This window comes from Lissotriton vulgaris, chromosome 1_1, assembly GCF_964263255.1.
Source record: "Lissotriton vulgaris chromosome 1_1, aLisVul1.2, whole genome shotgun sequence".
NCBI lineage: Eukaryota > Metazoa > Chordata > Amphibia > Caudata > Salamandridae > Lissotriton > Lissotriton vulgaris.
The window spans coordinates 1,944,409,233-1,944,433,778 of NC_141685.1; positions in this window are offsets into that span (position 1 = coordinate 1,944,409,233).

Here is a 24,546-nt window from a genome sequence, read left to right on the forward strand (position 1 = left end):
TGCAGCAACATCCATAGACACATCACCCAAACTCTGTTGTCCTTAAAAACTCAGGTGCAAACAATCAAGCACCCAACGTACAGTAGATAACGCACATTACTATCAATATCCCTCCAGCCAATAATAACTTGCCTAAGATTCTTAAGCGTCCATGGAGAAACTTGAACCTAGAGCACTTTCACCATCTCTTGCTGCTGCATCATCCCCAACCTCCTGAGGAAGTTTCCCGTGGTTACGACGACTTTTGCAAGTGGCTTGAGCAGTCTCTGGACTCCCTTATACCAGCTAGGTGGAGCAAGGCTAGATCTGGCTCCCCCAGTCCCTGGTATGATGAATCCCTTAGGGTATTGAAATCATCTTGTAAAAAAGCAGAACGTGCCTGGCGCAAAAACTATGATACTGATCTTAAAGCAGCCTACAGATCCTGCACCAGGACGTATCATAGGGCATATTTTCAGCCAGGGCTGCTTTTTATTCACAGGAGATAAAAAATAGTACTAACCCTACCAAGACCATCTTTAGGGTGTGCAAAGACCTCACCAATAAAAGAACTGCCTCCACGTTCATTGCCTCCATGACACACTGCGAAGATCTGGCCTCGTTCTTCGTTGAAAAAGTGGAGGCCATATACAGGTCGTTTGCTCTGCCTTTTGTCAGGGAAATTAACAGTGCCCCTCTGGTCTCCAAATCCCTATTAGCCATTCCAGGGCCTACCCTAGAGGAGTTCCTAAATTTGACGATCAAAGTTAAATCTGGTTCTCCGGATGACCCTATGAGACCCATGCAATTCCGCGATCTCGCCGATTGCTGCTACCCGGCGATGCAGAGCCTAATTGATCTTTCTTTCAGAACTGGTAGTGTTCCCACTGCTTGGAAGCAGGCCACTATTATACCAATTCTCAAAAAACCTTCTCTTGACCCTTCCAAATCAGAGCATTACCGACCTATTTGGTTGGCTGGTAGGAATGCATTCATGTTGGCATGTCTGCTTACAGAGATCTTTTCAGGGTCTGGCCTCCTCACTGACCGCAGCCTCCCATCCCCGCAAACTTGTGTTTGTCCTGCCTCCTACCCATCCCAATACCCTATTCACAAACCTGTTCAAAGCACACACAGACATTTGCATGCACCCACCCATACAGACCTAAAAGCACATCCACACACAAGCACAAACAGAAAAAAGGCAAACACGCATCCAAACATACAGACATCGCACTCACCACCACACTCACCGGCACCTCCACCACCATGGCAAACACAACTGACAACACAATGGCCACATACTCCCACCCCTCACCAATAACATCCCCACACAGGACAGGGGAGACCCCACACACATGTACACATCCACCATCGTACCCCACATACCACAGACACACCTGTACCCACATGCAAACCCACCAGCGCATCCATGGACACACCCACAGTCAGCACATCACCATTTACGACTCTTGCATCAATCACTTCCACTGCAGCAACATCCATAGACACATCACCCAAACTCTGTTGTCCTTAAAAACTCAGGTGCAAACAATCAAGCACCCAACGTACAGTAGATAACGCACATTACTATCAATATCCCTCCAGCCAATAATAACTTGCCTAAGATTCTTAAGCGTCCATGGAGAAACTTGAACCTAGAGCACTTTCACCATCTCTTGCTGCTGCATCATCCCCAACCTCCTGAGGAAGTTTCCCGTGGTTACGACGACTTTTGCAAGTGGCTTGAGCAGTCTCTGGACTCCCTTATACCAGCTAGGTGGAGCAAGGCTAGATCTGGCTCCCCCAGTCCCTGGTATGATGAATCCCTTAGGGTATTGAAATCATCTTGTAAAAAAGCAGAACGTGCCTGGCGCAAAAACTATGATACTGATCTTAAAGCAGCCTACAGATCCTGCACCAGGACGTATCATAGGGCATATTTTCAGCCAGGGCTGCTTTTTATTCACAGGAGATAAAAAATAGTACTAACCCTACCAAGACCATCTTTAGGGTGTGCAAAGACCTCACCAATAAAAGAACTGCCTCCACGTTCATTGCCTCCATGACACACTGCGAAGATCTGGCCTCGTTCTTCGTTGAAAAAGTGGAGGCCATATACAGGTCGTTTGCTCTGCCTTTTGTCAGGGAAATTAACAGTGCCCCTCTGGTGTCCAAATCCCTATTAGCCATTCCAGGGCCTACCCTAGAGGAGTTCCTAAATTTGACGATCAAAGTTAAATCTGGTTCTCCGGATGACCCTATGAGACCCATGCAATTCCGCGATCTCGCCGATTGCTGCTACCCGGCGATGCAGAGCCTAATTGATCTTTCTTTCAGAACTGGTAGTGTTCCCACTCCTCGGAAGCAGGCCACTATTATACCAATTCTCAAAAAACCTTCTCTTGACCCTTCCAAATCAGAGCATTACCGACCTATTTCCCTCCTTCCTTGGATGGCAAAAATAGCCGAAGCTCACGCCAATAGGATCTTATCCTTCCACCTGCAAGAAGCAAACATACTGGATAATTCCCAGAATGGGTTTCGAGCCGGTCATAGTACCGAGACCGCCCTCTTGGCGGTGGTGGAACACATCAGGAAAATACTAGACCAAGGTCAGACGGCGGCACTGATCCTATTGGATGTAAGTTCCGCCTTCGACCCGGTCTCTCACCAGATCCTTTTACGCCGCCTCATGGAGGCAGGAGTTGGAGAACAAGCACTTGAAGGGCTTCGATCATTTCTTACGGATCGAACCTTTAAAGTCTCTACACCTCCCTATATTTTTGCCCCACGCCCCATTCTGCAGGGAGTTCCACCCTCCCTCTTTAATTTGTATGTTGCACCGCTGGCGCAGGTAGCTGCCAGTTTTGGTCTTACAATAGTGTCATACGCCGATGACACACAGTTGGCTGTGTCACTTAATGGCGACTCCAATATGAACGCCCCCACCTTTCAGGCAGCCCTCAAAGCTGTCGCCGGCTGGATGGCGAATAATCGTTTACAACTTAACGCCACCAAGACGGAGGTCATCCTCTTCGGTAGGGACAGTGAGCTCTGGGGAGACCAATGGTGGCCTCCTGAATTGGGTCCTGCTCCCACTCCTGTAGCCGAAGTCACAAATCTGGGCGTATGGCTTGATGATCAACTGTCTTTTATTCCTCACATCAAGCGTGTCGCGGGAACTTGTTTTGGCGCTCTACAGTGCCTACGGCCTATTTTTAAATTCTTTGACGCGGACACCAGGCAGATCATAGTCCAAGCTCTGGTGTTGACCAGATTGGACTATGCTAGCTCCCTGTTTCTGGGTGTTAATCCGTGAAGTAGTGTGGCTCACTGGTTAGAGGCGGCAGACCCGAGAGCAGAGGACGGCCCGGGACCAGGGTTCGATTCCCGGCGCGGCAGGTTTCTGGACCAGGGTCAGCGGACTCGATAATTCTCTCACCTCGGTGCCCACTCTGATCAGCGATCACACTCGGCAACTCTGGGCATTAGCTTGCCTCATCTTCACTAACGGCCCCACCAGACCGCCGGGGATGCCTGGTCTCACCCTGGAGATACCCATTAAGGGACCATCTCTCAGGGAAGCCAGGAAGGGTTTCGCAGCGGTCGAAGCGCCTTGGGACCCTACGGGTAAGTAGTGCGCTATATAAATGCCAATACATACATACATACATACAGCTAGCCCGCCTTCAGCGTGTACAAAACGCGGCGGCCAGGATGCTGGTCGGCCTCCCTAAATGTGTTTCTGCTCGCAGTACTATCCACGACCTCCACTGGCTCCCAGTAGGCCAAAGAATTAAGTTCAAGGCTTTGTGCCTTACTTTCAAAATTCTCAATTTGGCCTCCCCTCCTATTCTCACCCAGACTATTATCCACTATGTCCCCTCAAGAGCCCTTCGGTCTGCAGGGTCTAATCTGGCCATTATTCCTCGCTTTAAAAAGTCCAGAATGGGTGGACGTTCCTTTTCGGTGATGGCGGCTACGCTAAGGAATTCTTTGCCTGCCTCACTTCGTTCCATCCCTTATTTGTTTCAGTTCAGGAAACTATTAAAAACTCATTTATTCTCCTCTGCTTAGCTTCAGTGTTCCTGGTCCTTTCTGTTGTGTTGTGTGTTTCATCTCCAAAGCGCCGGGACGCCTCTTGGCCGCGGCATCTGTGCGATATACAAAATAAAATAACATAACATAACATAACATAAACTAGACACTCCCATACTAGCAGCACATTCACCTGACACACATGCACATGCACCTGCACCTGCAAGAGACCCAAGTACAACACTCAGTCACTTCCTCTCCCTACAAGTCCAAACTCCTTTCCACACCCCTTCCAAAATCTCTACAGAAGACCCTTCCTTTGCCCCTGCCCTCACAGCTACCAAACCTCCTATCACACCTTCAAAGAAGCTTCCTCTACCTACCACAGCCAAGACCACCGCTTCCATCTCCAAATCCACCCCTAATCTTGACCCACCCACCACGTCCCAGTGTACCCCTTCCATCGTCGCTCCACCCCTTCTGACTCCAACTCCCCCTCCTTAACATCAGTCCACCCCTTCCTCTTCCAAAGTCCCACCTTCACAATCCCAAGACACCCCTTCGAAACCCAAAAGTCCCCCTCCCAAATCAAATCATCGAGATTCCTGATCTACCTAATTGATGCCCATTTGTGATGAGGTTGCCTGGAAGTGTCTTGAAACGCAAGTTTAGTGGCACAGTACAGTCTTGGACCATTGAATGTAGACATTTACTGCCCATTGGCCTTTGGTTAATTCCATAATGTCCTTTTGGAACAATAACATTTTGTTTGGTTTAGAACACATTAGTCCTGCCATTAATTTTCTAACTATTTTGTGATGTTGTGTTGTGATGTGTGACTACAGTTGTGCTTGTTTTACCCAGACTGCTGATCCATGTAAATAATCTGACATTGGAACCAGTGCTGGTGTTACACAGGAGAAGGGTAATTGTTCCAAAGATGGATCTGTGGGATGAATTCCAGATAGGGCTGACATTGCATTTGGAGGTACATCATAGGGTGAGTCTTTCTGCTTCTCTCCGGGCAATGAGAACATTTTTTAGCTTGCAGCTTTCACTATGATGTAGATTGGAAGTGTTTGATGTGTGCAAGTTAGGTATTTCTTTGTCCACACACGGAGGGTGGTAAATAGTCATACCTTTTTTACATTTATTTATGGACATCTGTCCTTTTTAGTGTGATTAGTTTACACCTACTTTATATATGTATGTGCCAAATGCTGTTAATACGGTGTTTGCTTTCCTGACTTGCACTTACACATTTCCCACATATGCATGGCACTTGGTTATGCTGTTGGTTGTCTCTGATATACTTCAAACCACAGGTCCTGTGCACATAGAGGTTTTGAAGCATGTGTAAAGTGGACTGGGGCTAAAGTGCCAAGCCTTTCAGGGGTGCCTCTGGTAGAGGAAAGCCTATTTTGCAGAGTGTGTTTACAATGTTACCTTTGTATGCTTCTCACACTGATTATTTGACATCTCTTTAACATCACATTTACCTTTTTATGTGGTGATGTGTGAGAGTGTAATACAGATATCTAGTGGAGAGGATGTGTTTAAGTCTCATGACACATTCATCCAGAAGTCTCTTTGATATGTATGACAACAGAACCTAGCAAGTGGTGAATGTGAGGGTGTCACAGAGATGAATAGCTAGGATATTGATGGGGAGGTGCTGTTATGTTACTCCTATCAATGCACACATCAGTGTCCCTGATTCTTAATTGTATACACATGTTCAAATTGGTTACGTGACCCTGTGCAGTGTCAGTGACCTGCCCAAAGAGGGCATCATTGAACAGTACTTGGAACATACATTCTGATTTATTGGGAATAGGGGCCCATATGCCAAGTTTGAGCCAGGGATCCCATACACCTTCGCTTGTCCAAGACAGACCAACTATTTGCTAATGAGGCAATGGGAATGGGTTGGTATATGGCTTACAGTCGGTTGTGTCCACGATGGTGCTGGTCATCATTGAGTAGCAGCAGCAAGCCATTGAGGGCAGGCTCCGTGGCAGTGCAGGACATATGAAGGTGAGTAGAGGTGAGTTTGTGCCTTATATCTTTCCCTTTCTGCCAGTTCAGGAGTGGAGGATTAAATGCCACAGTCACTTTGTTGGTAAGGAACATCATAAGTTGGCAGGCGGAGAAAATGGTGGCCTGCCCTCTGACAGACACATTGGCCTATCCCGCCACAGACGTGGTTGGGATTTACTGGCGGTGGTCAGTGCTTAATTTGTAAGACATTAAGTGCCAGGGCTCTGACCAGAAGGCCACTGAGGCTGGCACCACACATCGCCCTTGTCATCGCTGACAAAACAAGTACTCACCATCTCTCTTGCATGTAAATGCGACAGTCAGATTATTCCAGGTCCCCAAATATAGAGAAATGGTTGGGGAGGCAGGTATTAGCACTATTTTAATGTATATTGTATTCCTAAAAAACATTGTTCTGCTCATCTCTAAATTAGATGAGCAGCGCCACTATGTGGTAGACTGCCAACACCATACTTAGAACAGTTAGGTGCCGGTGACCAGCACCGAAAACCAATTAAGTGCCGGTGCTGAGCACTGGAAAGCACTGGCTCAAATTATGCACTGGTGGTGGTACCGCAGTGGTCTCGGAGTGTATGCATCGTAATAGGGCGGTTGGGCTGCCAACTCAGTAGCAGTGATTCCGACGTTATTTCAACAGCGGTCACATTACCACCAAATTTGTAATAAGGCCCTAAATAAGGCCCTTAGTGCCATTCCTGCTGCTAATTTCTTTGGTTAAATCCTGCTGTCTCATACTTGTTTTGAGGCCAATTCAGAGCAATTACAGAACGTTCATTGGCAGTAAGAAAAGGCATATATGAAGTTAGAAAAACCTTCATTAGCAGTCAATTTTGTCTCATTAAATTAAACTCAAGTCTGGATTGTGTACAAGACTGTGGCAGGTTAAATAGTGTGCAAAATGCAGAGCATTCTGCTAAGTAAAACCAACGTGAAAGCTTACTTGGAAAGGTTATCTGTTGGGCATAAGTCAGAGCAGGCATCAACTTTGCTAAAATCACGACAGGAAAGGTTTGAGTGTGGTAGAACTTAGGTTAAAGTATTGCCTGCACTAACACTGAAGGCCCTCCTTTTGTTAGGCTATTCCTGGAGCTGTTTATCTGGTGAGTCATGCAATGCATTGCATGCTTTTAGCTGTGCTTAACCAGTAATACTGTATATTTTCATTCATGACACCTCCCCCAACCAAACATAGCTAATCTTTCCTGGTGAATAGTAATGACCAAGAAACACCAATGTTTCCAGAGATGTCAAGCATTTGCTGAACAGATGAAGGCTCATTTCTAATTGTGAGTTTTCAATTATGAATCACAAGTAGCAAACACATCAAGGACACCAGGGTCCTGAACATATGGGTAAGTCCCAAGACCCTGTTATAATTTTGACAATCTAGTAAAATTTGCTGCTTGTGATTTATAGTGTGTTGTGGGAAGATGTAAATGCAGACAGCCCATTCCTTCGGGAAACATCGGTTAAATTACGGTGTTCACACCACAATACCTTTACAACACGGGCATTACAACGCAAGTCATTACAATGACTTGCGCTGGATGGCTCTCTAAGCTAAGGAATAGTATGAGTTACTATTCCAACACCTTCCCTACTGTAACATAGGCTGGAGTTGGGATAGTAAATCATACTATTTCTAAGTCCAGCGCCCTCCAGCGCAAGTCGTTGAAACGACTTGCATTGTAATGCCTGTGTTGTAAACGTATCGCGGTGTGAACATCACGATGTAACATCATATATTCCATTCTTTCTTCTCAGCCCCCTGGCTCCGTTCATTTAAGGGATCATTGCTTATAGACACTTTTAACTATCACCTGCAACAACCAGAATGTACTTGGGAGGACTAGTGCTGATAAGTTGAATAAGAAATTGGGCTTTTGGTTGACAAGGTGTGAGCTCTGGTCAAGAATCAACCACAATCCATGTCAACCCTAAATTAATCTGTGCTCAACCTCTTTGTACCTTGGCACAGAGCAACCAGGGTTAACTTAAAGTATTTGTAAAACACTTCAAACAGTAATAAAGTAAAAACATCACACAAAAAGGCTCCCACAACAAGTTAGGAAATTTGAGATGTCTTTAATAAATAAGATAAGACCAAAAAACAAAAATCCAATCAGTAGAACCGGAAATATATCATTCGAAAGATTTTAGTGAAAATAGCACCAAGAAGCACAAAGTGCCACCTGTAGATATCTGGCCAAAGCCACAGGTTCAGATCAACTGTGATGGAGCAAGGGCTGGATACAGGGACCCAGTTAGGCCCACTGAACAGAGTACCTTAAATCTTGGTTTGCGGACAGCAAGGATTCGCTTCGAAGGTGCGTCGCTCAGCGGAAGCAAAGCATCCATTCCGACATACTGCAAGGCGGTGGCGCTAGGTCCTGCATTATCATTGAAGATCCCATCAACAAGGCGGTTGAAGCCTTCTGTCCTTGACGCTCATGTTAGGAGGCCATCTAACTAGCCCTTGGGGTCACTCTGGTTATCCTGGGTTCAACAGATGTAGGTCCAGTCCTTTTCACCCAGACAAGAGGACAGCAGACAGCAGGATAGCAGGGCAGCAGTCCTTCAGAGCAGCAGTCAAACAGAGTGGCAGGCCCTTCAGAAGCACAGCAGTCCATCTTCCTGGCAGAGAATCCACAGGTCCAAATGTATAGTGAGGATATGATGTCTGAGGTCCAGTATTTATATATACCCAGTTGTGCCTTTGAAGTGCGGAGACACTTTTAGCAGAAGGCCAATGGAGTGCCCAGGTGCCCTGCCTTTATTGCCATGGCTCAAGACTTACTACAAGGGGTATGTAGCCCTTTTTGTGGAGGCAGGGCATAGCCTATTCAAGTATTAGTGGGGCTGGGTTTAGCTTCTCCCTCCCATCCTGCCACTGATGGCCCATCCAGTCACCCCTAACTTCAATGTTTTGTGTGGCTGTCTGGAGGAATACCCAACGCCGAACTGTAAGGAAATGTCTCTTTTTGCATTTTCACCCCCCCACCCCATTTCTGCATTGATGCAACTGTTTTTGTGACTCTGAGAGTGCAGTGAGTCCTGGTAACCAGACCTCAGCACCCGTGTCCTAACCCTATACCAAAGATATGCTAAACTAAATGCACCCAATTGCAAAGTATTGACTTACATATAACTCTCTAGTATATAGCACACAGGACATGTAAGGCAGAGTGTTCACCCAGAGCTGTAACACTGATTGTGCCACCCTGCATGTGTCAAGGACAAAATGGACCCCAGCCTGCCCCTGCAGTCTGAAAGGGCAGTGTTTACCCTACTAGTTTGACTTTGCCATTTCACCCAATGGCTAAGCCACCACTTCCCTTAAGGATATATGTAAGTCTCCCCTAGGGAAGGCTTATTTAGCCCAATGGCAGGCAAGTATATATTATTAAGTAGGGCTATGATATTTGCTTTGTCTTAGCAGCAACACATCCACACTGTAATTTTTCTGTGGAAACAGGGTTACCGGCTGGCATCCAAACCTGGCTAATCTCTGAATGGGGCTGCCTATCAAAATAACCATGGTAATAAATCTGTCCTGATGCTCAGGCTAGGTTTAAAGTATTGATTAAAGTTAGCAACTTTTAGAAAGTTGCCACTCTGCACTCCATCTAGTCCAATAGCCTCACAAAGGCCCTGACACACAAAGAGATTTCTGGCCACCTGGGGAGATGTGTGACTACTCCAAGGCCCAGAAATAAAGACGGTTGCCACAGAGCCAGGCGAGAACTCCTATCCCAGGATGGCCACTCAGGGTGTTAGTTCAAAAGGCGAGCTTCAAAGGGAAGCCACCTTTGAAGGGCAGACTGCAACAACAACCCTAAATTTGTCCCTGCCGACAATTTGAAGACAGAGCCAGAGTTTGAAAACCTGTCCCCAAACCGGTTTTCCCATGGGCATGTAGCCCACTGGTAGCCACACCTCTAGGGTGGGCTACTGTGCTCCTGATGAACAAGGAAATGCCGTGCCATTTTGAAATGGACAAGAATGAGGTCATCCAAGATTGCCAGATGGCACACATAAAATACCTCACTAGATACGAGGGGACCCAGCAGCTCATTAAATGGCAGTTTAATGATCCCATTAGGGGGTCTTTCTTGGGATAAATGTGGCACCCTTGGCAACCTGCCCCTCAGATAATGCTAGAATCATAGAGTGGACCGAAGAAGGACTCAAGAAGAGGCTGCACCATTGAGATGAATGGATAAACTAATTCGATAGGAACCGTTATGGAAAAAGTTACCACACTCAAAGTCATTCCTAAGAACCGGTGCTATCCTCCCTGGGTTGACTATTCCAACAAAATATGCAATTTATAAATAAGCAAAACAGATTGGGAGATGCACTCACTAAATTGATTCACAACAATAAGAATGTATCAACAAATGAAATGTAATACATTCATTAGTCCATCACGTCTCCAAAACAGACACATCCTCTTATTTGATAAAAACTCATATTTCTGTATTTTCATCTTGACATTTTCAGGTAAGATATAAACACAGCCAATGCGTTTCATCCCAAAGATACTAGGACTTCTTCAGGGCTGATAAAAAAAACATATAAGCCACAATAAATAAAAACTAGGATATAAAATACAGACATGAAATACAAATCAAAATACTTCAAACAACATTAATAACTAAAACATGACAATTATACATTCATTAGTCTAAAAAGTCCTTCTTTATAACCAAACTAGTTTTTTAGGACATCGAAACATAAAGGAGTTCGGTCCTAAAAACAAGACTGAAAACCAGAACATATCCTAAATGCAGAGTGAGTTGTATACACACTACATAATTTATAATACATTTTCACAGACCCCCATATAGTGCATTATTAATCAACATAAATTATGATAGACAAGGCTATCTTCACAATGAAATACTATAAAGAAACCATATACATTTTTATTTCTCAAATCACATGGCCTAGAACATTTATTTCTGTTGTTACATCCTAATATGTTATCTTTAGAAAAGGATTTCTTTCAAAAACAGTACAAATTCTAAACACATAGTACATGTAGTTTATATAGCATTACTGCATAATGAAAATTAGTTAATAAAGACCCTCAATTATGTCCACGCACTGCCAAAAACTCAAGCCAAGATCACCTGATACGCCCCACAGAGAAAACCCTGCATGGCATCATACCAAATTCTTTCAAAGTAGCAGCAGTCCTATATGGTGGCATTTCCAAAAGATGCCATGCTTGGATGTTTGAATATGTGTTGATCCCGAAAGTCTAGTCCAAAAAACATTGGCACTTCCTGTAATCTATCCAAAGGTGACACAGTAAAAAACAGAATGGCCACGGTCATCTTAAAAGAGTAAATTGTTTCTACAGATTCAAAATTATTAAATATGAACCTATCAATTAAGCATGGGTGCAAAATCCGTTCCGATCGTGGATTTTGCTGATTTTCGGCAAATTCGCAATCTGCGAATTCCGGCGAATTTGCCGAAAATCTGAAAATCCGCGAGCGGAACGGATCCGGGGGGCAAAAGTTCAAGCTTCAAGCTTGTAACTATTTTAGAATGGCGCCGGCAAGCTGCCAGAGCCATTCTAAAATAGTTACTAAGTTAGCTTCAACAGGAAGCACTAATAGATAAAATGAAGCAGGTAATCGAGTTTAACTGAATTTGAGCATCAACTCGAGCACCTGCTTTATTTTATCTATTAGTGCTCCCTGATGAAGCTAACTTAGTAACTATTTTAGAATGGCGCTGGCTGCTTGCCGGCGCCATTCTAAAATAAAACAGGAGTGGGGCAGAGGGCAGAAGGGCACAACAACGAGTGTGGCAGAGGGCAGAAGGGCACAACAACGAGTGGGGCAGAGGGCAGGAAGGGCACAACAACGAGTGGGGCAGAGGGCAGAAGGGCACAACAACGAGTGGGACAGAGGGAAGAATGGCACAAAAATGAGTGGGGCAAGGGGCAGAAGGGCACAACAACGAGTGGGGCAGAGGGCAGAATGGCACAAAATCGAGTGGGGCAGAGGGCAGAAGGGCACAACAACGAGTGGGACAGAGGGCAGAATGGCACAAAAATGAGTGGGGCAAGGGGCAGAAGGGCACAACAACAAGTGGGGCAGAGGGCATACTGGCACAAAAATGATTCGGGCAGAGGGCAGAAAGGGCACAACAATGAGTGGGGCAGAGGGCAGAAGGGAACACAAATGAGTAGGGCAGAGGGCAGAAAGGGCACAACAATGAGTGGGGCAGAGGGCAGAAGGGAACAAAAACGAGTGGGACAGAAGGCAGAATGGCACAAAAATGAGTGGGGCAAGGGGAAAAAGGGCACAACAACGAGTGGGGCAGAGGGCAGAAGGGAACAAAAACGAGTGGGGCAGAAAGGCACAAAAAAGTGGGGCAGAGGGCAGAAAGGGCACAACAACGAGTGGGGCAGAGGGCAGAAGGGAACAAAAACGAGTGGGGCAGAAAGGCACAAAAAAGTGGGGCAGAGGGCAGAAGGGCACAAACACGAGTGGGGCAGAGGGCAGAAGGGAACAAAAACGAGTGGGACAAAGGGCAGAATGGCACAAAAATGAGTGGGGCAAGGGGCAGAAGTGCACAGCAACGAGTGGGGCAGAGGGCAGAAGGGAACAAAAACGAGTGGGGCAGAAAGGCACAAAAAAGTGGGGCAGAGGGCAGAAAGGGCACAACAACGAGTGGGGCAGAGGGCAGAAGGGAACAAAAATGAGTGGGGCAGAAAGGCAGAAAAAAGTGGGGCAGAGGGCAAAAGGGCCCAAACACGAGTGGGGTAGAGGGCAGAAAGGCACAGAAACAAGTGGTACAGAGGGAAGATGGGAACAAAAAATGAGAGGGTGGCAGTGATGAACCAAAGGGCGCATTGCGTTCTCGCACAAAAAAACCCTGCGAACACGCAAAGCGCCATGCGAACACGCAAAGCTCCCTGCGAACACGCAAAAATAAAATATTCCACAAATTTGCGAATTTCGTGGATCGTGAATTCGCAAATCCGCGGATCGCGAATCCGCAAAATTCGCCCATGCTTACTATCAATCCACTATGTTCCAACTAATTTAAAACCATGCTAACTCATATACTAGACAAAGAAAATTTTACAGTATTGAAGACATCTTGCCAAAATAACTGAATTACTGTGAAATGAAGCACATTTATACGTTGGTTGGAAACTGCTTATTATGCGCACTGGAGCAGCAAGCAAAAAAAATTTAACAATCCACCAAAATATCTGTGAAAAAGAAGGCTGGGGCAATAGTAACAAAGATTTTCTTGTCGTGATGAGAATGGATATATTCCACTGTTTTATCAAAAGAGAAACCATAGCTGTATCAAGGAAAGACATTTCCCTATTACCTCAAGAATATTCCTAGTTACCAGCATTATACCCAAGGTGCGCACAGAGCTGAGCCTGTCTGTGGGTAAAGGGCATATGTGACTTGTCTGTTTGGACTTAGAACCCAACTCATCACTTATTGGTCAGGAATTGACTTGATCTATTTGGAACATATCCGTATGTAACCCATATACATGTCACTACATTAATAATACCAGTCATGTATGACTGACAGCACCCCATATTATAATCCAGGGAGAATACCAGTAATATGTGTCAGCTTCCCATATTGTAATCTATTAATGATGGTACTCATTTTCCTTATTTAATTGATAATCAACTGATCTCAAATGGCATATCCACTTAGCCTCACATTGTCTGAGTTGTCGCTCCCTATCGAGAAGACTGCACCTGCTGCACTTTCGGGCTAGTGATATTGGGACTGTGCCTGTGGCTCCTGATCCCACCTTCACCCACAGCAGTGACTCCAAGGGTCAGACGGTTGATACCCTGGAACCAGCTTCAGGAACACAAGAGCTGGAAGAGCCCAAATTGACATGTTGGTAGCTACCACAGATGTTTTGCTGCTACCAGTTTCCGGGCACGCAAAAGGACAAATCCGAGCCAAAAGTGGCACCTGTGTCTGCCAGATCCGAGAGTGCTATCAAAGACAGACTTCATTGTACTCAAGGGATCCTATCCACTACCTAAGGATTTTGCCCCAACCGCAGTGGACGAAGAACAGTAGAGCAGCGTCGGCTGATTGACATCTGCAATGTAGAGGACTTCCGGAGACCCGATCTCCATGGTCAAAGTTGCCCCTAATCACCTGCCTTAAGACTTTACAAAGCTGCACGGCAGAAAACCCAGGCGGCCTTTTTTGAGGACAAAATTAATACGTCCGCCAACTCCTCTAAGGAGACCTTCAAAATTGTAAAGCAACTGCTTAAATCTTTCATTCCAACCACCAACCAGGAGTGCACAGAAGCTAGGTGTGACTTGCTTGCAGAGTACTTTGACATCAAAGTACAACGAATACTTGACTCCCTCCCACAGGCTGTCCCCATTGCAGGCGATGAAGCCCTCTCGGTCCCGATCAACATACCCCGGCTGGATAGCCTTAGAACCATCTCTATGGATGATTTCCGTAACACGCTCTCTGCGGTGAAGAGTGTTTCTCCATCTGACCCTACACCCATGTACATCCTTAAACAAGTAGCAGGTACAATCACCCCCCTTGCAACGGATTTATTAAATGCCTCCTTCACTAAAGGGGTGGTTCCACCTAGTTGGAAGCAAGCAAGAATCAAGACACTCCTAAAAAAAACGGGCCTAGACACGGCTGACTTGGCCAACTTTCGCCCAATCTCGCTGCTACCCGGTCTGGGGAAAATCGCTGAAAAAATTGTAAATCAGCAGCTCTCTGGGTTTTTAGAAAGCAATGACCTGTTAAGTGGCTCGCAAACGGGCTTCCGCCCAGGTCAGGGCACTGATACAGCCCTTATAGTAGTAACTGAGGAGGCAAGGTGCATCTTGGATTCAGGGGGATCAGGAGTTCTGATCCTCCTGGATCTAAGCGGTGCATTTGATACGGTGGACCACAAAATACTAGTCCACCGTCTTGCAAGACTCAGGATTACGGGAATGGCCCTGAAATGGCTGGAATCCTTTGTGGATAAACGAGCATTTAAGATCTGGGAAAATGGCATTATGTCCAAATCTACTCCCCTCCAGTGTGGAGTCCCCCAGGGCTCATCCCTGAGCCCTACCCTGTTTAATGTATACATGGCTCCACTGGAGGAGGTAGTAGCCCCGTTCGGGATTAAATGCGTCACTTACGCAGATGACACCCAACTAGTCATCTCGCTGACGCAAAAAACGGGATGCTGAGACAACCTCTCGGCCTGTCTCTCTGAAATCTTCTCCTGGATGACTAACTCCAAGCTCAAACTGAACGGAGCAAAAACCGAGATTTTAATTCTGGGTCACCAATTTTCCTCCCTACCCAATTCATCTTGGCCCCCCTGTATGGGTGAGGTGCCCCCTCCAAAAGACAAAATTAAAAGCCTGGGGGTATGGTTCGAGCCTGAAATAACCTTCAGGTCACATGCCCAGAAAGTGGCAGGCACATGTTTCGGCTTGCTCCGAACTGTGCGGAAAGTCCTCCCACTGCTACCCTTCCAATCTAGAAAATTACTAATTCAGGGACTGATCTTGTCCAGACTGGACTACAGTAATGCGCTGCTCCTGGGAGCCCCGGAAGCCACTATTAACACCCTATAACGAGTACAAAACGCTGCTGCCAGGATGCTCATGGGCACCCCAAGAAGAGCCTCTGCAAAACCATTGCTGAAAGCCCTGGATTGGCTCCCAATCCGTGAGCGCATTTCCTTTAAATCATCATGTATGGTCCATAAAGCTCTCCAAGGCAAAGGACCTCAGGCACCAAGAAGCCGGATTCGCCCGTACAGACCTCCTCATGCCCTTTGATCAGACCTTGAAAATTTGGTCATAGTCCCCAGAGTCAGAAAAGTTCGCTCGGGAGGCCGCCGCTTCTCTGTAAATGCAGCAAAGACCTGGAACGCTCTCCCGAGACACATTCGCACTGAACCATCCCTTGTCAAATTTCGTAAATTTCTTAAATTTTTTCTCTTCCCCAAAGACCCTTAAAAACTCCTGCCCCCTTTAGAGCTTCTTATTATTTGTCAGGTAGCGCTGGGACGCTTACGGGCAGCCATGCGCTTTATAAATCCAATTTCATTTCATCACCTGTGGATTGAACGACCACCACAGAGACACCCCCGTCAACAGCACCACAACCAGAGCAGCATCGTTTGCCCGTATCCTCAGGAACAGGATCACTCCTATGTCTATGGCTGTCATCATATAAAGTTTGCAACTTGCTTTAAAAACACTCTTTCCAAAGTATCCTTTCTGCCTTCCTAGCCCTTTTCCCTGCTGGATTTGGGTGCCCAAATCCAGCCAGAGTACCCGCGCTAACTATTTCAAACTCTTGAAAAGTTTACAAACTTTCTGTTGACTAATATTTGTTTGCGGTTGCATTTAAAAGTGATAACAGCTTCGAAAATCAGTATCACTGGAATCTTCTGGTGGATTTCAATGAGCAAAGTCTCTAAAGATTCATAAAAATAAGCTCTATATTTTATAAGTTGTTGCTGTGTCTCTTTATTGGTGTGTGACTTTCTTATTCTGTTGTTTGTTGCTGTTAAATGCTTGACACAAAGTTCCTTTGCCAAGCCTTACTGCTCACAGCCACAGTACCTAGGGTTAGGCTAAGGTTTAGTAAACAATTGGCACCTCTTCTAGTAAAAATAATACATTGACCACCAAGCATGAACAAATAATGTTGACTCATTTTTCCAATATTTTGTAACAGTCTTTAAAGCGGCTGATAATAACACATTAAGAAGTTTACAATCTAAGTCAGACAATTCATTAGAAAGGGCAACAGATTTGGATATCAACATATTAAATGAAAGTCTATCAGAGATATTGAATATTTTTTGTATGACATCCCAAACTTCTTTCCAAAATTTAGAAACAAACGTACAATCAAAAAGCATATGTTTTAATGAACCTGTATGAGAATTACAATGCCAACAATTCACAGTTGGAGTAAGCTTAGCGTGGAATAACTTTAAAGGAGTCCAGAAGCAATTAAACGGAATATAGGAATTTGTTTGCTAGAGTGATACAGGTAACCATCCTGAAATAATATGCAACAATATTTTTTTCCATGTATCATATGGGAAAGTTATTGAAAGTTCATTATTCCAGAACATCGAGTTCATCTCGATATTGTTACCTTGAAAATTATTTTCTGTGAGCAAGATCTGGATAGCGATATTGCAGTAAAACTTGAGGCCCCAATACCGATGTTTGAACTTGAGGCGGCTATTAAGGCACTCCCAGCAGGTAGAGCAGCGGGCCCGACAATTTTCCGTTAGAGATATACAAAACCTTTTTTGAAGTTCTGAAACATGATATGCTTGCCACATTCCGGCTCGCGCAGACTGGGTTGTACCCTAAAACATTGGATGAGGCCAGTATTGTGGTTTTTAAGAAAAAGGGGAAACCCACTGATCAGCCAGCCTCATACCGAACCATCTCGTTACTAAATACTGACGGGAAAATATATTCCAAAATTTTGGCGGCAAGGCTTTCCGGAGTGATATCTCCAATGGTCTCTGTGCATCAGCATGGGTTCATTCCAAAACGTGGCACAACTGACCATGTTAACCGGGTGATTGCCCTAATTGATTACGCAAATGGCATGGAAACACCGCTGAGCCTCATACTATTGGACGCCGAGAAGGCGTTGATCAAGTATCATGGGCTTTTCTATGGGACGTGATGAAATCTCGCGGGTTTGGGCCAGACACTATATCAACAGCCAACCGCTCGGATGTACTCAATGGGGGTTCAATCAGCACATGTTTCAATACAGAGAGGGACAAGGCAAGGTTGCCCTTGTTCCCCTCTTCTATTCGCCCTTTACATTGATCTGTTTTTAAAGATGTTGGAAAACAATTCCCGGATTCCGCCAGTATTGATACGTCAGCAACAATATCGTGTGCTCGCGTACGCTGATGATGTGGCCGTACTCTCGCCTAAGCCCGCGGTGGCCATGTCCAAGATTGAGTATTTGGCAGCAGTATATGGGTCGGTATCAGGCTACAAGCTGAATACTGCTAAGACGCAGATTCTATGTGTTAATATCAAGTCTTTTACAGATTGGAGGGTCCTCACAGAAGTAACATACTTAGGGATACAGATTACAGCCTCTGCCACGGCCACAGTACATTCTAATTGGCAAAGGCTGCTCATTGGGACTCGAAAACAACTAGACCAGGCTGAATGCCTTCATTTAACGTTAGTCGGAAGATGTAACACGCTAAAAATGATGGTATTGCCTAGGAATCTCTATTTCTATCGCTGCGTACCATTAGATATCCCCCTGTCAGACATTATACAACTGCAATCGGTCTGTATGAAATTTTTGTGGTCTCGCGGAAAGGAAAGGCGCTCAAAAAAATACATGGTTCTACCAAGGGCGGTTGGTGGCTGGGCGGTCCCAGATTTTCTTCTATATTACTATGCTTGCATGCTCCAGCACATGAACATCTTGCTTACAGGGGTAGGACCTGTGGATCTAACATTTCAACCCTCAATATATACCCTACTCCTTGGATCAGAAGCCAGGAATCGCCTTTTTGTTAATTTAGATTCGAACTACTATAAACGCACCAGATTCAAAGTGGTTGCTGCTGTTTTTAAGGTCTGGAAGGCAATGAAAAAGCTTTATATAACGGAAAAAGTCTCTAGATACACTCCATTGACTGCCCCGATTCTGTCTCCTAGTATTTTCTGGGATCGTATAGTTGTGAGCTGGTGAAAGAGTGGCTTAATCATGGTAGGGGATCTATTTACAGCGGATGGGTTAAAATCTTTTAATCAGTTGAGGGAACAATATCACCTCCCAACTACACATTTCTTCAAGTATCTGCAAATTCGTGATTATTTAATGAAAATTAATATATCTCTGTCTATTAATCCCCTTATCGAGGCAAACATGAAAGGTGCCCGGATAGGAGTACTTTATAATTTAATGCTTGGGGATCTCCCCAATGATATAGAAACACACATACGTAAATGGGAAAACAGATTAGGCTCTCAAGGGATTCCGTTTGAGAGGTCAATTGAATTAGCAGGGCAAATACTCATCTCAGCCAATCTTATTACGCAACATTACAAAACTCTATTCTATCTTTACCATACACCAGATACAATATCTAAATGTGGTGGTGACCCAGAGGGGAAATGTTTTAGGTGTAACGTTGTACAGGCAGACTTGACCCATATCTTTGGCACCTGTGCTAAACTAAGGGATTTGTTTGGACATATCAATAAGTTTTTGTCAGAGATACTAGGTGTGCCTGTCCAGATGTCACTTATGCAGATCCTTTTGGGACTGGATTCAAATGTATCCCTAAGCAACAACGGGTATATGATATTTGTAGCCACAGCGGTACTAAGGCTGTGCATAGCCTCGTGCTGGTTGCAAAACGACCCTCCTTCGTTTGAAGCATTGCGGCGGACCCGCATCCTTTTTACTTACAATATTGAATACAATCTTTATGTTTTCAAAGGGAGACGGAAAAGGGCATTAGGACAGCAAATCTGGGGCTCAGTTTGTTCATTTATGGCTCTAGAAGGCTGATTACTTGGGAAGGCCCCCTCACTGTATTTGTCTGTATCTTTGTGTACTCTTTTCTGTTTTTTTCATTCTTAACCCTGCATTTTGATGTATTTTACTCATTTCTCTCTAATTTTGTTATAATCGCTTTATTATGGTGTATTGTCGTTTTGTACAAATTACGTAAATGTGTGAAAAGGAGGAATTTCCAAAATATTTGTTCCACGGTATGATGCTTGTCATCGACTCTAATCCACTTTTGCATAATGAGAAGGTTTTTTTTTTCTTCGTGTTGTTGGATCATGCGCTCATGTTCTAAGTATCTCAATTAAAAAAAATGTTTTAAAAAGAAAATTATTCAGCTTTTTATACATTAATGAAACAACATGAGATGAAGTAGATACTGCTTGAATATAAATTGTTAAGTCTGAATTTAAATTTGAAGGGATGCTATTAGGAAAGAAGTCTATTATAGAATGACAAAAAAGCTCATATTTAGGAAAAGCAGAAGAGGGTAACTGAAATCTTTGCTGTATTACATCAAACCATAAAAAACTTATTATTATGGTATATATTTTTTAGATAAAAATACCTGCCTTAATCCATATATGCCAAAACGTTACAGTTCAAGAATGTTTTAGTTGTGGATTGTACCATAATGACATATCTTCAGTATTCGAAATAGTTGATTGAAAAAGTGAATCTAAATATTTTAATATTAACTTTGTGGATTTCAGAATAATAGATGTATTAATTAACATTGAAGTGTTGGACATGGTTAGCAAAGTAGATAATAGAAATGAAGTTTCCAAACCTTTTTCTATAATGAGCCATGTAGGAGGATTATTAAGGTGGGAATGACTAAACCAAAGAGAGCTTTGTTTTAAGACAAATGCTTTATGATAGTTAAAAAAATCTGGCATACCAAATCCTCCATTACATTTTGCCATTTTTAGTTTTCTATAACCAATACGAGGTGATTTATTATTCCAAAGAAACTTAGAAAAGTGCTGATCAACAGTTTTATAAAACTTCATAGGAAATTGACAAGGGATCGTAGCTAGAAAGTAAAAAAATGTAGGGGCATTAATCATTTTTATTGAGTCCATTTTCCCCACCATGAAATGTGAAGTGCAGACAATTTGGATAATTTATCTTTAATGTAGTTTATAATAGACTCACAATTCAATGTGATTGTTTTTTTAACAGAAGTAGAGAACAAAATGCCAAGATATTTGATTTTATCTCTTTCCCAAATTATTTATTGTATGGGTAATATATCAGGTGTATAATGAAGATTTAAAGGGAAAAATTGAGGTTTATTTGTATTTCACATATAGCCGGAAATCTGAGAATATAATGAGATAATATCTAATAAAGGAGGGAGTGAGGATTCAGGATTACTGATAAGCAAAAGTACATCATCTGCATATGCTAATCTTTTAATGGTGACCTCCTTAATATTAATACCAATGATATCATTACATTTTCTAATAGAAGTAAGAAAAGGTTCCATAACGAAGAAATAATAAAGGGGACAATGGACAACCTTGTCTGGTACCGCTAAAAAGAAAAAACATATTCAAAATTTGACCTTTTATAAATAACTGAGCCGAAGGGCTAGAGTAGAGAGCGGATATCATGCAAATAAACAAATCACCAGAATTAAATGCTACTAAAGTATGAAGTAGAAATTGCCAATTATCTTTATCAAAAGATTTTTCAGCATCCAATGCTAATACTTCAGACGGTAAGGATAAAGTAGACCACTGTTCAATAGCATGTAACAAAACTCTTGTGTTATTGACAGAATATCTATTTTTCATGAAACCAGATTGGTCAGGATGGATAAGGGAATCCAATAAAGCGGTCAATCTGGTTGCAACAATTTTAGCATACAGCTTACAATCTTGATTTATTAAGGAAATAGGGCAATCATTTGATACAATTGTCGGGTCTTTGTTAGGTTTTGGTATAACTATAATCAAAGCTTCAGTAAAAGAACCAGAAGTTGAGCCTGAAGCACTAAAAAAGGTAAAATGTTTAAACAAATGAGGAATAAGTTGAAAATCGAATTCTTTATAAAAGTCTACTGGAATGCCATCTGGGCCTGGGGATTTATTTTGTTTAAGGGACTTAATAGCCAAATGAATTTCTTCTTCAGTAATTGGCAAATCTAATTTATCTTTGGTTAACTGTGAAACTTTAGGTAAACCCCATTTGTATAATCAATCATCTGGGATCATCCAATTGCGGTTTTTTATATATAGTTGCGTAATAATTGTGATATTCATTAACAATATCTTTTTGTGACAGTGCAATCATTCCAATTGGTCCATGAACTGAACTTATTTGTGTTTTATCCTTTTTAATATGTAAATAGTTAGATAAAAGCATACCTGATCTGTGAGCATTAAAACAATATTTCGCTTAAGAATTAGAAAGTTGTAAACCAGCTCTTCTACTTAAAATTGAGTTAAATTCGTGACACAGCTTTTGTAATTTTATTTTAAATTGGGGATTATTAGAAGTTATGAAAAGTCTCTTGAAGTCTGCAATTTATTTGTCCAATTCTTTAATTTTGGAATTGGAGGTTTTGTTTTCATGTGCTATAAGAGAAATGGAAATCCCTCTAATATAGATTTGAAGGTGTCCCATTGAGTCACCATAGACGTAGAGTCTTCTGGGTTAAGCAGAAAGTAATCCTGCGTGCTGTTAAGATTTTTGGTTTATTTTATTTGTTCAGAACAATGCTAGTATTCATGCACCATCTCGTCTGAGCTTGAAAATTTGAGGTAAGCTGTAATACCTTCCGAAATCAGAGCATGGGTAGAAATATCAATATTATAGATATTAGGAGTAACAAATGAATGAATTAATTGTCGAGAACCTAAAAGTAATCTACTCTTGAATAAGAGTTGTGAGGATTTGAGATAAAGTGATCCATTTTTCAGTAGGATAATATACCACCAAATATCCACCAACTTAGTTGTTTTAAAAATGAACTTTAGAGTAAAAAAGCTCTAGGTGGACGAAATTTAGCGTGAGATGATCTAATAAGGGGTCACCTCTAAGGTTGAAATCTCCTCCAACTATCAGTGGGACATTACCTAACTTAAGAACTTCTGTAGTTAAAATAGACCAAACATCTGGGTCATCAATTATTGGTCCATACACATTAAGCAAAAACATATACTGTATCTTAAATTTTACCTTTGGCTGTAATATATCTACCATCTGTGTCCGAAGATTTACTTAAAATTTGACAATGTAATCTGTTTGCGAAGAGGATGGCAACACCATTTTTTCTACTTACAGCAGGAGAAGATATTATAGTATCAATCCACTTTTTTTTCGTAAAAGCGAAAACTTTATCATCAATATGTGTATCTTCAATGAAACAAATATCTGCCTTATAACTACATAAATAATCTATACATTTTGAATGCTTCACAAGATGTCGGAAACCTTTAACATTCAATGAAACTATTTTAAAATTATTAAAACTAGCCATAAAGAGATAAAGAAAATACAGAGAAGAAGAAGAGACAAAGTTTGACACATAAAAAGAAAAAAATCGATCTAGAAAAGAACAATAGGGAAAAAAGAAAAATAAAGACATGCACAAATATAGAAAAAGACAACATGTAAACAATAATAACAATCTTGAAATGCACACAAGCTTTTCAAGCATGACCAAACCATCAAAGCCCTGTAAGGAGTTAAACAATCAGGTGAGACAGAAAAAATAATGAATTAATTTTCAAGTAGCAGTATCATGCGGATCCATAGAAAACTGTAAATGTTGATCCAAAAATAGCCGTAGTCTACAGGGAACTAAAAGGATTTTGAAAACCCGTCTTTCCATATTCGCATTGTAAAAAAGGATCAACAAGACCACATTTAAAACCAAGGCTTCTTAATCGTGGACATAGGTCCGTGAATTCTTTGCAAGTCTTAACAGTTTCTTTAGCAAAGTCTTGGTGAATAAATATTTTATTGTCGTTTACCATTAAGGAAAGAATTTCTCTTGACGCTTTTCTTATCAAGACTAAATGATTATAACATAAAACTTTAAAGATCATTTGTCTTGGTTTAGTTTGGTGTGGATTACGATGAGAGGGAATCCTGTGAGCCTTAACTATTAAGAATTTCTCAGGAAATTTTATGCGTAAAAGACCAGGCAATATATTCTCCAAATATAACCTGCAATCATTACCTTCTACATCTGCTGGTAAATTCAAGTTATACTGTCCATTTCGATTTTCTAAATCAAGAAGAAGGTTAGACATAGGAGATATCTTTGCTAGAAGCGGCAAGGAAGTATCAATTTTGACTTTATTGTCTTGAATTTTAATTGCATTGTCAGATATTTTCATTGAATACTAGCCATGTATTTTCGTATGTTTTCAATCTCTGACACAATAGTATCTGTGCTAGTGGGAATTGCCTGAATCTAATTGAGTAGCAAAGCCAAAAAAGGTTTGTTATATTCCACCACTTTAGATTTAACAGGAGGAGGAGAAACATTTTGCTTCCTTTTATTATGTTGAACCTGCACAATTTGCACTCCATGTTTCTTAAATAGGATTTCAGCAGCAAAATATAATAAAAACCTCAGGAGAGAATTAATAGTGAAGAAATTCTTTTAATATGAGGATGTGCAGCAGCTAAAACTTTCTGTGGGAGTGACTAGACCACAGCCTCGCCCTTTTCAGAGTGTTACTCTGCCCCCTGATGGGAATGCTAGCCTGTACCTGTGTGGAAGAACCAGAATGGGAAAAAAACTGCTTCCGATATGCTGTAGAGCCGGGAAAATACCTCACCAATAGGTAAATGCTTCCAAATACTGTTGACAATATGTTTAAATAAAAATTCTGGGTCTTGATGTCGAAAATCGTCA